The 12400-nt window shown below is 51.8% G+C and overlaps 1 protein-coding gene across 2 annotated transcripts in view; it reads left to right on the top strand.

Annotated features, from left to right (window-relative positions):
- NACC2 (NACC family member 2) overlaps window positions 1-12400 on the top strand; it is a 53900-nt gene that overhangs the window by 24660 nt on the left and 16840 nt on the right. Inside the window, exon 1 of one of the 2 annotated variants that reach the window (XM_048512277.1) lies at window positions 10199-10209. The exons of the other annotated variant lie outside the window; for it this stretch is intronic. The gene's annotated coding sequence lies outside the window, so the exon portion shown is untranslated. Of the gene's footprint in view, window positions 1-10198; window positions 10210-12400 lie in introns of those variants that run through there. 2 annotated transcript variants of the gene reach the window in all.

The following is a 12400-nucleotide window of genomic DNA, read 5'->3' as shown; positions in this document are numbered from 1 at the left end:
ACAATTTTTACTGGAGGTGATGCACAATCAATAATTTATATTCTATCTTAAACCTTTGTATTTGTATACCTTTTATCTCAGGTTTTTACTGTGTTACGATTATTGTTATGCCAAATAAAGGCTTATTATTATTATTATTATTAAAAATTGAGTTGTGCCTGGGCGCACATCTTCCAAAGAACCACCTCTATCCCATGAGCCCTACCGAAGCCCTGGCCTTGTGGGAGTTTTTTGAACCTGATACCACGCCCGTGGCTTTATTCAGCACTACGCAGTATTGGTTTTAGCTGTAAAGAGGAATCCTTGAGTCGGACCAAAAGTAACTTTAATAGTTCATTTAATAGCTGGCTTTCATGATCATACTACAGGACATGCAGAATCTAACCCCCCCTCAGCCGGGCAACCGCTTATACAGGTCTCTTTTTCCCACCCAGAACTGGACATAAACAATTACTCATTCCCACAAGACAGAAGCAGTTTCACACAGACGGAAAGCAAGGTTAGTATGTGATAAGAATAATACTGGGCAGTCAGCCCAACGCAGCTGAGGAATCTCCTCCAAGGCCAAACCAACCTGTCAACTAAATCACAACCTTACACTCTGTCTCCCCAACGAATACCCCCTCCCCTCCTGGCTTGAGAGGAAATGCTTTATGAAATGCAGAAATCAAAGAAGGCGCAACAATATTATCAGAAAAGATCCATTGATTATTCCCAGAAGGATACCTGTAAGGAATTCCATAGACGCAGAAATAAAAGGCTTTGGTAGTAAAAGTCCATTTATTAAGACATCATAAATCAGAGTACAGTGCTCGAAGATGACACTTCCACGCCAAACACAGGTTATAATGCAAAATTGCCCCATCCCCTTCCGCCAAAACTCCCATGGGGCGAGGACTTCATCTCAGCGCGAATAAAGTCTCCGCCGATGCATCTATTTACATCGCCGGGCATGGAATGCACTCAGGGATTTTACTTCACCATCAACACCCATTGGATCCTTTACACTCTACCGCTCCCCTAAAGACCCCTTCCCCCCCCCAGGTTTATCTGCGGAAAGTAGCGGTGGAAAACCAGAAATAAAGGGTGGGAGCTGAATGTTTTCGGAATAAACCCATTTGATTATGCCGGAGAATATCCACCCAAAGAGACTAAATATTCTGGCGGTTGCGGTCGCGAGAGTCAGGACAGCGTCAATTTCGTAGTGCTTGTGGCCATCAATAATAGTCGGAGGGCACTCTCCGGCCGGGTCGTCTCAGGCATCCAGGCGGGGAGCCTCCTTGAGACAACTGGAATGGAAGACAGGATGGATGTTACCTAAGAGTTAGAGCCGTCTAAGCGGGCAGTGACATCATTAATCGCACGAAGTATTAATCTGAAAAGGGTCCTAAATCTCTTGCCAAGTTTGGAAAATTTGCTGCGTCTGCGAGATTTTGCTTGAATAGAAAATACACCCAGGAGCCCTGCGCCAGAAATCTGAAGCGGTGTTTATCGGCACTTACAGTTTGGGAGTCCTTTGCTTGCTGTAAAGGCGGTCAGGGCGACTGCATCCTCGGCTAGGATAGAAATCCATTGTTAGAATTGAAGTTACACAAAGAAAGCTGCTGCGGGTAGTTGTGGCAGCGGCGGGGAAGGGCTGACGAACACAATTTCAAAGGGGGGTTTTCTTTGTACTACTATGAACGCATTGTAGAAGTACTCATAAGCGGAATAAGCTTCGCACCAATTGTCTTGGTGGTAGTTGGTGTAACAACGTAAATACTGCTCGAGGGTTCTGTTAGTTCTCTCGATCACCATGCCGTGCTTTTGACGTGGTAGAGCGGCGGCGGCTCAACAACCCAAAAGCGCTTTCCGAACAGGGTGAATTAGGGGCTGTGATGGGAGACCCTTATACTTGAAGCGGAATAGGGCGGGTAAAAGCATGGTGATAAAGCGGCGACATGCGGGCGGGAGGATGGGAAGCATGAACAAATAGGGCAGAATAAAATCTGAAACGTGAAATAATGACAGGAGGCTCCGTAGGAGATGACTTTAGGAAGCCGGAGAGTTTAACAGTCCATGGGGCTTTCCGGTGGTTTGGCTTCTACCGAAGCCGAGCAGCCTTTAATGTAGCCTCAATGTCTTTAGCATTCGCAGCGCCACCAGAACTTGCGGCGAGAGCTAAGTGCAGAGTTTTCAAAAAAAGCAAAATGTCAGCGAGCGGGCATCGTGGCAAGCTTCAAGAACTTGCTTGCGGAGGGCTGCGGTACCAACATTCCCCTCCGTAAACTCCATCCTCCAAAGCATGATGGGAGTCCCTTTAGCCGCTGGAGGCTCATGCAGCCCGCTTTCCTCAATTCCGCTTGGGAGAGCGAGACTGGGGCTTGGGGGGGTGGGAGGGCGTTTGAATCGGGTGACAGCCAACCCCAACTGGGAGGAAAGAACAGTGGTGGAATGTCTGCTAGGGCAGCTCCACCCTCAGGAATTGCGCGAAGGCCCAGCGTCCAGCCAGTTGTTGTTGGTTTCCCAGGGAAAAAAATGGACTGTAAAAGCGAGAAAATTGGCCCAAGTTGTTTTGCGGACATCTTGGGGGGGGGTGGAAAGAGCTGCCAGGTTTTATGATCGATGAAACTTGAAAAGGTGCTTAGCCCCTCCAGCCAGTGGCGCCAAGAAGTGGAAGTGCTGCTTTTGATGGCGCCCGGTCTCCTTGTCTCCACAGTCAGTTAAAGGAGTTCGGTACCAGAAGAATTTTTTAGACAAATAAGCACGGAACCAGTCTACCATCTTTATTTTTCTGCAACAAGGGCTGCCTGGCGGCTTTGTCCGGCGTCCGCACGTGAACCACAAGCGGGGGAGATCGGGTCAGGGTGCTTTAGGATGCGGTTAGATTGGTAAGCGCGCAGATTTTAATAGTTGAAAGCTGTTTGACATTTCTCAGACCAAAAAAAGGGGGGGCCGGGCTTGGGACAGTGGATCTTTACCTTGATGCGTAAGAGGTCTGTGAGAGGGAGAGTCAGTTCAGCAAATTGGGTATAAATCCACGATAGAAATTAGCAAAACCCAGAAAGCGACTGGAGTTCTTTGCGGTTGGTGGGGCAGGCCATTGGAGGACTGCGTCGAATTTTAGCAGGATCCATTTTAAGCCCTCGGGCTGAGATCCGGTAACAGAAAATAGTCAATGGAGGTCCTGATAGAAAACAGCATTTGGAGAGTTGGCAAAGAGAGAGTTGTCAAGCAAAGCGTTCCAATACCTCTCGGACCAATATTTCATGCTCTTCTATAGTTTGCGAGAGTAAATTAAGCGTCATCTAAATATACAACAACTCCCTTGTACAGTAAATCATAAGACTTGGTTGATAGGGCCATGAAGCTCCGGGGCCCCTTAACCCAGAATGGCATTATTAAATATTCAAACTGTCAAACGTAGCGCGGTCAATTGTTCATATCAGCTAATAATTCTGACTCTGTAGTAAGCTACCAAGTCTAATTTGGTAAAATGCGTCCTTTGCCAGTGCATCTAAAAGGTCCTTGATCAAAGGCAAAGGATGACTGCTGGACAGGAGACCGCATTGAGACCTCGATAATCTGTGCAAAGCCGTAAAGACCCATCTTTCTTTTTTGACAAACAAAGCGGGGAGCAGCGTGTATCAATTGTGTTTGGTAGCCCGTCGTATGAAACCCTTGAGCAAGGTTCTTGTCTAAGAAAGCCTGAAGTTCAGCCTTCTCCTCATTGGGACTCATCGCGGTAGATTCTACCCTTGGGCAGTTCGCCCTGGTTGTATGACAATTTTACAGTCAGATGTCTCTGGCGGGTGGCAGTGGCATTCCTGCTCCTGAAAAACTCTGGCTGAATCCTGATATGCAGGTGGGATGTCAATAGAATCGGGAGCAATCACTGGGAAGCCAGAGGGGGGGGAGTGTCAGAGGCGTTGGGTTTTCTTCCCAATTCATGTGTTCGCATAGGAGATTAAGTGAATTCTAGGATCCTTTCTTTCAAATGAATTTTGGTTCATGTAACAATAACAAAGGCATGCCCAAAACTATGGAGTGTTTGGCCACTGGTAGCCAAAATAAAATAATTTTCTCCCAATAGTGCGGTAGCGGAGGAGAGCGGCTGTGTTTTAGACCAGGCGATCCTTCCGTTTCGAGGGCTGCCCGTCCGTTTGGAGAATGGTGTGGAAGCAGCCAGAATTAGGTCAGACCTGGCTCCTCTGCCACCTGGGGTACGCATTAAGCAGTGGGAGCGGCGGAATCCTAAGGGCGAGGCTATAATCACGGTGTGTTTTAGCGGGGTTGGCGATGCTTGAACAGTAATGGGGCTGCCTTCCTCACGTCCAGGAGTCGAGGCCATGTCCATGGGGCCTGAAGAAAGATGAACAGCTACTTCCCCTCCTCTGGGTATGGTCACGCTTTAGAGCGAAGAGCCAGTGGGAGGCGACCCCTGAACCTGCGTGGTGGTTTGGCAGGCCAGATGCAGCGGAGCTGGGCGGTTAGTTTTGCTTCTTGGGACAGTTGGCTAGATGACCTGGCCCTCCATGAAGTAAAGACACAACAGTCGTGACGGCGTTTAAGGTGGTTCGGTAGGGCGGCTGGAAGGGCTTGACTTGGTGGACACAGTAGTGGTTTTAGTGGGCAGCCTCCTTGACGAAGCGTGTTATTCAAAGCGAGGCGCCCACTTGAGACCCCAACTGGATCAATCTGCAATGAATGCGAGGAACCGAATTAAAACACCGTTTCACGTAGCTTGCTATCCACAGCATCGAGAAGTATTAGCATTTCACCAATGCGTTCAGGCCGCATCAGGAGGAAGTCCCGAGCAGCCGCCGCCACAGAATTCACGGACAAATTCTGCAAGCGAGTGGTTTGCCTTGCTGGATGGTTTTGATGAATGCGGATAAGCGTCATTCGGCGCCTGGATCTTAATGGCGGCTCTCAAAGCTTGGAGGAATCGCGGGCGCAATGCGGAAGTCACTATCCTGCAAATCCCAAAACAGTCCGCGAACCAGTGAAACGCGTATCCAGGACTGAAGAGCGATGTCACGTATTCCACCGGCGTTCCGGAGCCGGTATAAGATCATCATAAGTGCTGAAGTGGGCATTGGAAGTTTGCAAAGATGAAGTAGGAAGTTTGAAGCGGTCCCATCAAAAGCGGGCTGGTAGCGGGGCGAGTAGCCCCGATTCGGCGGCTCTTGGCGCCTGCTGGGGAGGTGGTTCGCTAGCTGAGCAGGTTGGGCAAGTGACTGTTGTACAGGGGCTGGAATGGTAGCTGGCGGTGCAGCTGGCGTTCGGTGGCAGGACCCAGATGCGTGGCCCCACAACAACATGATCAGTAACAGCATAGAGTTCCAACTTGCGACTGGTCTGCTGCCTCCTTAGTTCCCTCTCCAAAGCAGCCAGCTCCCTCTCCTTAGAGTCAATGCATCTTGAATTAATGCAAAGCAGCTTTCTGCGCCCTAATTTAAAGCGGGATTAGATCCCGTTTAAGGGCTTCGAGTGAGGATTCACTTTCGTCGCGCCAGAGCCTGAGCAGCTTTACGTTGCCCGTTGTAAATCAGTCTGGACTGTTTCAGGACTTTATCATGGACTGACAGATTCTGGAGCATATTGCCCGTTAGATAGCGTCTTTAGCTTGCGGTCCAACTTCGAGCTGGACTTCTTTGCGTTGCTGTTCCGGTCCCTCTGCAGGGTCACCGCTCTTGCTGCAACTGTGCCGTTCCTCCTCCCATAGCTTCAAGCGTTCCGCGGGGTTCCATGCAGCAGGCATCTTCAATCGCCCTACTTCCTCATCCAGTCTTCTCGATGGAGGGCGTTCAAACGGTGCGTTGTGGGAGCCCTCCGAGGAGACACCGTAGCCGCCGTAACCACCCGGTAGCTCCCGAGCACCTCGGAATAGCGATGCGCCCGGTTTCGGGATGAAGTCGATTAGGAAGCGTCACGGATACCTCCCAATTCCAGGTTGAGTCAGTGTCCTTTGGGTGGGCCCCAGTCGTGCCGCGGTGGTTCTTTGGGAGCATCACCAAAAATCTGAGAGTCCAGGAATCGTTCAATGGATTCCTGGGTTGCTGAAAGGTGGTCAAGCCGTCTCCACCCATGACAGGTTGCATCTGAGGTTTGTAATCCACCGCGAGAGCGGGTAGAAATCAAAGTCCACAGTAGCTCGATCCATAGACAGCGCCCAGCGACTCACGGAAGTCCCCATGGTAAAATTAAATCCGTCCCTGGATTCAACGGAGTAAGGGCTCGTGCTGATCACGAGGGCGGAAAAACCCTGGCGAACCCGTTCTCCTGCTGGTTCCTCAGATCCAGAAGGGAAAAGGTGAACCCTCTTCGAGCTGCTGCGCACCTTCCGCCAGTAAATTCAACCTCTCCATCGCAAGACAAGAGGTCCACTGCACAGGAATATAGATGAATTAGGATTCCTGCCACAATGTAAGGAATTCCATAGACGCAGAAATAAAAGGCTTTGGTAGTAAAGTCATTTATTGAAGACATCTTAGAAACTCAAGTACAACAGTGGCAGGAATGACACTTCCCGCCAGAAGCACAGGTTATAATGCCATTCACCCCATCCCCCCTTCCTGCTTCCCATGGGAACGGAGACTTCATCTCCCGCGCAAAGATAAAGTCTCCGCCGATGCATCTGGCCCATCGCCCGGGCTGTGGAATGCACTCAAGGTTACTTCACCATCAACACCATTGAATCCTTTACAATACCCCACCCATGAAACTAAATACTGTACGCGATTGCGGGAATAGCGAGAGTCCAGGACAGCATCAATCTCGTAGTGCTTGTGGCCGTCAATAATAACTGGCGGGGGTTTCTCTGGAGGGTCGTGCCAAACATTGGAATCCGGAGCCCGTTTGAGTACGCTGGAATGAAACACAGGGTGTATGTTGCTTAATGAATTAGGCAAATCAAGACGAGCAGTTACATTATTAATCACTTGTTTTATCTGAAAAGGCCCTATGAACTTCTTTCCAAGTTTTGAGTATTTATGCACATCTTGCAAATTTTTGGTTGACAGGTAGACCCACTCCCCCACTTGCAAAGGAAAATCAACTCTATGTTTATCAGCTTGTGTTTTCTGGGTTTCCTGAGCATGGGATAGGGCCGAAGTCACCGACTTCCATCAAGGTTTGGATCCAGTCTTTAAACTCCGGAGGTTGTAGAGACTGATCGTTGAGGAGAGGAAATGGGGGAAAGGATTGCCCTGTCACCACTTCAAAAGGGGCTTTATTGGTACTGCTATGGACCGTGTTATTTTAGGCATATTCAGCAAATGGCAGTAAATCAAACCAGTTGTTTTGATGATAGTTTGTATAACAACACAAATATTGTTCCAATGTACGGTTGGTCCGTTCCAACTGACTGTTGCTTTGCACGTGGTACGGGGCAGCAACCGCTGGGGTAGTTCCCAATAGCCCCAAGAATGCCTTCCAGAATTTTGACACGAACTGTGGTCCGCGGTCTGAAATTATCTTATCAGGAGAGGAGTGCAAATGATAGATATGTTGAAGGAACAATTTAGCCAATTTGGGAGCAGATGGAATCATAGGGCAAGGAATAAAATGCGCCTGTTTGGAAAACAAGTCCACTACTACCCACAAAACAGTATTGCCATGGCTCTCTGGGAGGTCGGTGATGAAATCCATGGAAATGATTTGCCAGGGGCGGGGAGGCAGGCTGAATTGGTTGCAACAGCCCATGGGGCTTCGCGGGATTAGGTTTAGCCTCAGCACAGGTAGTGCAGCCCTTTACATATGTCTCAATGTCCTTGGGCATAGCGCACCACCAGAATTGACACCGTAGAAGAGGAAACTGTCCAGTTTAACTCAGGTCCGGACTCTAGGAACGGCCCGAGCTGCTAGCGCTGCCGCTGGCATGGGTGGTGGACGAGTCACTGGGAGAGTAGGAGGAAACCCCATCTGGGCCGCCCTTCCTTGCTCCTCCAGCGCAAGATGCTCCCGTTCCCTCCGGGCGAGGGCCTTTCGTTGTCTATCCAAGGCTTCCCTTTCGCGCTGTAACTGTAGGCGTTCAGCCTTTTGCATGGCCGAATCCACATCACCCTGAGCGCAAAGCGCCCGCAGACTTTCTCTTTGGCAAAAGAGAACATGCTTGGACTGTTCAGCCGCCTGTAAGAATTCCCTTTCCTGCTGTTCACGATCCTGATGAAATTGCTCTTGGAGAGCTTTTTTCTCTTTCCAACTCCTCCTCGAACCTGAGCTTCTGCCGCAGCCGGTCCTCAATAATGGCTTCACGTGCCTCCTACCATTTACGCTTAGCTTTTTCGAGGGCTTCCAGCTGCGCAGGTGGGAGAGGGGGATCAGGTTCCCTACGGGCCCCCCCAAATCCTCATGGCCCAATGAGGTAGCCCCCGGTAATTCAGCCCGTTCCTCTTCCTCGCAACCCTCCGCAAACTGGAGACGAAGACGGGGACCACGTCTCAGATCGTAGAAACCCTCTTCTTCCCTCCCCACATCAGGACCTGCCGTAGTGGGACCCAAATCGGGCAACTCGAAGTCCAGGGATTCCTGGAGAGCAGCATCGCGGGCGGTGGTCTGGTCAAGCTCTGGTGCTTTGCCACTGGTCTGCAGGAGGGGGTTCCTCGAGGTACTGATCCAGGAATCTCTCTATCGACTCTCCAGTATCGCCATGAATAATCGAAAGCCCAATCTCCTCGGTAACCATTCGCATAACTGGTTTGTAATCCACACGTTGGCGAGTAGTGATGTGTCTCTCAGGTGGAGCCCGATCCATCAACACCGCACCTCCGGGATCGCTGAGCCCTCGGCGCACCTCGAGACATTCGGTGGACACCGTGCGCCGAGCCATCAGGGTGGCTTCATCCACTTGCTCCTGCAACTGGAGAAAAGCCATGCTTCAGCTGAGCCAAGGCCTGGAAAAAGCAACCAAGGAAACGGAGTCCGCGGGCTCTAGTAGGGGAGCAGACGTAGGGAGAGAGGAGATGGAACCCTCTTTGGGGGCTACTGGTGCATCCTCATACTCCGAATTCATCAGTCCCTTAAATTCCAACTTCTGCATGCGAAAAGACATCAGAGTTCAGCAAGGACGGGTAACGTATAGTGACAGTCCAATGTTACTCCGGAAAAATGGTGAGATTCTGCATAATGTAAGGAATCAGCAAGGTCCAGACCAAAAGTAACTTTAATAGTTAATTTAATAGCTGGCTTTCCTGATCATACTACAGGACATGCAGAATCTAACCTCCCCTCTGCCGGGCGACCGCTTATACAGGTCTCTCTTTCCTGCCCAGAACTGGACTTAAACAATTACTCATTCCCACAAGACAGAAGCAGTTTCACACAGACGGAAAGCAAGGTTAGTATGTGATAAGAATAATACTGGGCAGTCAACCCAACGCAGCTGAGGAATCTCCTCCAAGGCCAAACCAACCTGTCAACTAAATCACAACCTTACAGCAGCCCCAGTGCTTTTTGTAAAAAAGGACGGATCAGTGAGGCTGTGTACGGACTATCTGGGGTTAAACACAGCATTGACATGAAAAAAATACCCCACGGGGCGGCGTTTGCGGTCTGCGAAGTGCTTGTAGTCCGCCTTCGCCTTGGTTAGAGACTCCGCTGCCGCGGACCACACGTCATGTAGGGAGATGATCCATTCCAGCAGGTCTGGTGGCCTGTTCGCGGGTTCCCCCTCCAGGGGAAAAGGTGCATTGTCCTGTCCGTAAATGATTTTGAAAGGGCTTTGTCCTGTGCTGGAGTGCACCGCATTGTTGTAGGCATATTCCGCGAAGGGGAGGAGGGGCGCCCAGTCGTTGTTATGCCTGTTTACGTAGCAGCGGAGAAACTGCTCCAGAATCCCGTTCACACGCTCGGTTTGGCCATCGGTTGCCGCGTGGTATGCCGACGAGAGTCCCAGTTCTACCCCCAGCAGTTTCATGAACTCCCGTCAGAAACAGGAGATGAACTGCAGCCCGCGGTCGGATATGATCTTGCGGGGGGGCATGTAGGCGGTAGATGTGGGTGAGGAACATGCGTGCCAGTGTTGGGGCTGACGGGGGTCCCTTACAGGGAATAAAATGGGCCTGTTTGGAGAAGAGGTCCACTACTACCCAAACAGCCATTTTCCCCCTGCTGGCCGGCAGGTCTGTGATAAAATCCATGGAGACGTGTTGCCATGGAGCGTCGGGGCTGGGGAGCGGTTGCAAGAACCCACGTTGTCTCCCCATTACGTTTTTTGCGGCCGCGCAGGTCAGGCACCCTGCGTAATCGGCTACATCCTTGCGGGGGGAGGGTCACCAGAATTGTCGTCTTGCTAGGTGGAGCGTCTTGATGAAGCCCCAGTGCCCTGCCGACTTGGCATCGTGGCAACCCGGCGAGGGTCCTCCCACGTCCCGGAAACCTTGCCCCCCCTCCACCAAAGGCCTCCCTTTTTGGTGAGAGCGCCAGCCTCCCGATCCGCATCGAGGATGGACAGCGAGAGTGTGTGGAGATCCGCCTCAAGGGCCAGAGGGAGGGTTGGCGCAACGCCCGGACTAGAGCCGCATGGCTTGGTGCGAGATCTGGTGACCGCCTGAAGGCCAAGTTGAGAGGGGGAGAACACCGTCCCGACGGGTCGCTCCTCCGCAGGGGAGGAGTCCGGGAAGCAGGAGAGAGTGTCAGCCAATGGGTTGCTCTTTCCTGGGAAAAAGTTCAGGGTGAAATTAAATCTGGCAAAGAAGTCAGCCCACTGCAGTTGTTTGGTGGAGAGTTGACTGGGGGATTTCAGGAAAGCCAGGTTCTTGTGATCCGTCCATACCTCGAATGGGAGGAGGTCCCCCTCTAGCCAGTGCCGCCAGGTCGCCAAGGCGTGGCGAAACGCGCTCATCTCTTTGTACCCAACTGTCCAATTTAATTCGGACCCGGAGAACTTGCATGACAGGAAAGCGCAGGCATGGAGTTTCCCATTCCCCCCCCCTTCTGAAGCAGGGCAGCCCCCATAGCCACATCTGAGGCGTCGACGTGCACGATGAATTGTTTAGGACCAGCTCCGACGTGAAGGCAGTTTTCAGCGTTTGAAACGCTGTTTGGCAGTCGGGGGACCATGCAATGGGAGCCCCCAGCCTCCCCCCACCCAGTCCAGTTCCCTTTTTGCGTAGGAGGTCGGTGAGGGGGAGCGTGAAGCCAGCAAAGTCTGGGATAAAATCCCGGTAGAAATTGGCGAACCCGAGGAAGGACTGCAGGTGTCTGCGGGTGTGGGGAGCCAGCCAGTCAATGACCGTTTGCACTTTGCCGGGGTCCATTTCCACCCCCTCCCCAAGATGCGATAACCCAGGAAGTCCACCCGTTCCTTGTGGAACTCGCATTTCGAGAACTTTACGTAGAGCTCGTGGTCGATGAGGCGGCGGAGCACCGTGCTCACCAACGCAGTGTGCGATGCCATGGTGTCAGAGTAAATGAGGATGTCATCCAAGTATATGATGACCTCCTTGAACAAGAGGTCATGGAGGGCCTCATTAATTACATTCATAAACACTCCGGGGGCCCCACTTAACCCGAAGGGCATTACAAGATATTCAAATTGTCCCAGGGGCGTATTGAAAGTGTTAAGGTGTTTGTGTCCCTCTGCGATGGGGATGTGGAAGTATGCCTCCCGCAAGTCCAGTTTCGTGAAGATACGCCCCTTTGATAGATGGCCGAGGAGATCTTTGACTAGCAGGAGGGGGTATTTATTAGTCCTCAAGACCGCGTTAAGGCCCCGGTAGTTCGTGCGCAAGCGCAAGGTCCCGTCTTTCTTCTTCTGGAACAGGACTGGGGCACCCATGTGCGAGGTGGTCGGCCGGATGAAGTCCCTAGCCAAGTTCTTATCCAGGAACTCCCGGAAGGTGTCGAGCTTGCGGGGGCTCATCTGGTAAATCCTCCCCTTGGGTAGCTGCGCCCCCGGGATTAGTTCTATGGAGCAATCAGTACTCCGGTGGGGCGGGAGCTTGTCGCACTCCCCCTCGTCGAATGCCCTGGCCAGATCCCGGTAGGGGGGTGGGATGGGAGGAGGAGAGTCGTGCACTGCCGATGCGGAGCCCGTCACCGGTGGGTCGTTTTGCTGTACTTTCTGGGTCGCGTTGCCGGGCAGAAGCACCTGGTGCTCCGACCATTTGATGATCGGGTCATGGTGGACCAGCCAAGGCATGCCCAGGATGAGGGCAAAGCTGCCCAGTTTGGCTACCACGAACTGGTGGCGTTCAGTGAGTCCCGCAAATGAAACGGCCACCGGCTCTGACTTGTGTGTGGCCAACGTCCCCCCCAGTAGGTACCCATCCAGCTGCTGAAAGCGAATGGGATTCTTTAGCTCGACCAATTTTATGCCTAGCACCTCCACCAGGTCGGGGTGGATCAGGGAACGTGAACATCCAGAGTCTATAAGGGCGTCGGATTGTGTAGTGGAGAGGGACCCTGGGACCGATAG

Source organism: Sphaerodactylus townsendi, linkage group LG12, assembly GCF_021028975.2.
Source record: "Sphaerodactylus townsendi isolate TG3544 linkage group LG12, MPM_Stown_v2.3, whole genome shotgun sequence".
Taxonomy (NCBI): Eukaryota; Metazoa; Chordata; class Lepidosauria; order Squamata; family Sphaerodactylidae; genus Sphaerodactylus; species Sphaerodactylus townsendi.
This window is presented reverse-complemented; position numbering and strand designations above follow the sequence as displayed.